The sequence below is a fragment of the Cibotium barometz genome, chromosome 50 (genome assembly GCF_041138505.1).
Source record: "Cibotium barometz isolate CiBa-2024 chromosome 50, ASM4113850v1, whole genome shotgun sequence".
NCBI lineage: Eukaryota > Viridiplantae > Streptophyta > Polypodiopsida > Cyatheales > Cibotiaceae > Cibotium > Cibotium barometz.
In genome coordinates this window covers 11908238-11911651 of record NC_141095.1, presented here as the reverse complement: position 1 = coordinate 11911651, position 3414 = coordinate 11908238, and the positions used below count along the sequence as shown (strand labels likewise).

Below are 3414 nucleotides of genomic sequence, written 5' to 3'. Positions count from 1 at the left end.
GCTTGGAATACAGAAAAGCGCGCCCTGGCATATACAATGTTGCAGACAGTCAGCCAAATCTCTGTTCATTGGAGCTTCTTCAGAAAATACCACTCAAGCTCATTCCAGTTTACCCATTGTAGAAAGGCAACAGCATACACATGCCCTAACTCATTCGCAACCAAGGCTTGATGCAGCAGACAAGCAAGTGACAAATTTATCCCAATGGCAAAGCACGTAGAAGAAAGATGGAAGAGCTGAAAGCCAATATGATCTAATACTTTGGTAGCATGCAACTCATGTAAATTGAAGGCTGCCTTCCAAAGTGGCAGATTTGGTTAGTACTGCAAGTGGTAGGTCAAGTCAAAGCACAGTCCAATGCATAGAAAGAATTTAGAAAGAATGTGGACAAAGAGAAACAATTACATGCCCACACAATGGAGAAGTACTTCAAGGATATCAAGCAGCTACAGAATGAAATCTAGGATTGGTGTGACCACCTGAACGTGCTGGATGTGCATTGCTGAGGGAGCTTATACCAGTGGGTACAGTTTTCACCATGGCTCCTTTTTAAGTATCAAATGCAGTGTGGACCTACCAAAAGCATTGGCCCCATCTTTGACTGTGAGTATGTCCAGAAGAACCATGCATGGCATTGAAGTTTTAGTACTTCAAAGATTTGAAACTTCTTCACATTTCATCTTACAGGCTATTGGAGCTTGTGTCTGGCCATGCTGCTGCTGCTAGACTTGCATATCATTGGAGTTTTGCGGCACTACGAACACTTGCTTTTGGTGGATTTTTGAAGCTCTAGTAGGTCAAAGATTCGAAATTTTGTCAAATATCCTCTTACAGGCAATCGGAGCTTGTGTCTAGCCATGCTCCTGCTGCTCGACTTGCATACCAATGGAAGTTTTGTGGCACTACCAACACTTGCTTTTGGTGGATTTTTGAAGCTCTAGTAGGTTGACTATAAAAGGTGAACTTTTAAGGGCCCCCACATTGAGCTCAACAAGTTACGTGATGACTCTCCTTACAACGAGGATGAGCTGGAGCTTTGGTTCCATGACATTTGAATGGATTGCATAATTAGCAGATCTAGCAACAAAGCTATTGCATCATCCCTACCTTGACCTATAACTAGCAGATCTAGCTCAAGAACAACATACACAGTAGTATTCTTCTGTAAGCAAGCAGCCACAGCTCAAACAAAGGCAGTATAAAGTGCTAATTCTCTCTCCTAAAGTAAGTTGAACTAGGATCTTCCGATCTTCCCAGCACAACAGTAAGGTGGCAATCTATTGTAGATGAGACTTGGAGCAGCAATAGCAGGACTCTGCTCTAGTAAGCTAATAAGAATCATAGCAATGCATCTCCACGCCCACAATGGTGCATCTTCACACACAAGCCTAGATCAACGAATCCTCCTTGCGGTAGTAGAAGTCATCAGATTTGGGGCTATTTTTCTTTCCTAAGGTTACAACACGCTCGGTATAAATCCAATAACATTACTACCATACCAAGAGGCTGTTCACATGCACATGTAAATCTTCCGTGAAAGCCATTATATGTAAATCTTCCTTTGAAAGCAATTATATTTGTAAAGGTATAGACACTTGGCTTTTATGACTCGCAAAATTTAAGATATCCTGCAAGAGGTATGAGAAGCTGGTATATAGATACCTTGGTTTTTATGAGTCACAAAACTGACATCTTGTACAAAGTTTGTATAAAAATGGGCATGTTATTTGTGGAAAATTTGTAGATGGGTTCCATACTTGGCCGGTGAAGATCAAATTTTCTCATGCAAGAAAACTTGTGGGTGAAAGGGAACCATGTCCTAGTGAGGGAGAAGAGCCGCCCATTTTTGTAGAAAGGAGATATGAGTGAGTACTTTATATAATTGCACTTGGGCTAAATGATGCATTTACTCTCCGCATTGCATCAACATCTTCATCACAAGAATCTTGGAAAATTATTCAGGGCAAAATGAAAGCACTCCAAATTTTAAAATAACTCTTACAAGACAACTTTTTGGGCTAGAATTAAACTTTGAGGAGTTTTTGGTGATTGAGATAATGTAGTGTTTGTCGAGGGAATGTAAGGCTTGATTCAGGCAAAGATGCGCTACTTTTTTGACTTATAAAAGGATGTAGTATGCTTTCATTTTGAGTAAGAACTTATGTATTGTAGTTGAGAGAATGCCTTGAATTTACTTCTTTCTTATTGGTGTTTGATTTATGCCATCACTTGAAATATATCTAATAATGGATAGAAGTTTAAAATACACTACCTTAGCAATTAACTTGTGAATATACTTCCCACCATACCTAAAGAACAATATATTAAGGGGATGACTTGGATCCTCAACTTCTAGAGATGTCCACTTAAGAAGTGATGCATAAAGGATAATCACATGGATAAGACGATTGTAGCTCTTTCTCAAGTTACACAAACTTAGAAGCTTATATGCATGTAAACAAAGAGTTGGTAAACATGAAAGTGGTGTCACAATTCGCAAGTTATCTTAGAGGGGAACATGGGTCGATAGGCTACATGGCACATTCCTTTCTTGATGCAACCTAGGTACTAGAAGACGTAATGCAATGTGACAAGTATGTACATAAAGCTAACCCAATATCCCATTTTGTCCAATTTCCAACTCCAAGAAGGATTTCAACTAGCCACACCTCCCATATCCCTAAGGTTGCACTCTCAACTCAAAGCAAATAATCAAAGAGGCACTTGTTAGTTTGTTTTTTTCACATTCCTTTCTTGATGCAAACTAGGTACTAGAAGACCTGATGCAATGTGCCCCAAGGATGCACATAAAGCTAACTCACTATCCTATTCTATCCAATTTCTAGCTCCAAGAAGGATTTCAACTAGCCACACCTCCCATATCCTTAAGGCTTCTCATAGAGAATTATCAAAGAGGCATTTGTTAGTTTTTTTGACACATATTATGGTATATCCAATCCATCAAGTTTAGATATAGTGCCCAAATATCAACTTCATGCAATTTAGATATCAATGCAACTTGATGAAGATTTCTTATTGAAATTAAAGCTCTAAAAGAGAGAACTAGTGTGTGTATGCACCATGGGAGTGCATGTAGAGGCTAGTTGGTCTTATTGAAATTAAAGCTCCAAAAGAGAGAACTAGTGTGTGTATGCACCATGGGAGTGCAGGTAGAGGCTAGTTGGGCACGAAGATGAGTGCTAGTTTGAATGGTCTGGAGTAGTATGAGGTGTAAAAGTTGATTGAAGGAGTGATGACTAGGATGGTAGGATAAGGATAAGCATGTATTCAAGGTAGCTACAATGCTTAATGTCACATTGTGGGTTTTAAACATGTGATGATTTAAAAACAACCAAAAATATTGATCAATTTTTTCATTCTGATCTTTTCAAAATGGATCTAGATAAATAATTG

General features: G+C 38.9%; 1 protein-coding gene across 3 annotated transcripts in view; it reads left to right on the top strand.

Moving 5' to 3' along the window:
- LOC147609799 (serine/arginine-rich splicing factor RS2Z33-like) overlaps positions 1-1737 on the top strand; it is a 7689-nt gene extending 5952 nt beyond the window's left edge. For 2 of the 3 annotated variants that reach the window (XR_015264206.1, XR_015264208.1), the window contains exon 9: positions 1-1737. This exon is cut by the window's left edge and continues 221 nt beyond it. The gene's annotated coding sequence lies outside the window, so the exon portion shown is untranslated. The other variant, XR_015264207.1, reaches the window with a different exon arrangement.
- The last annotated feature ends 1677 nt before the right edge of the window (positions 1738-3414 follow it).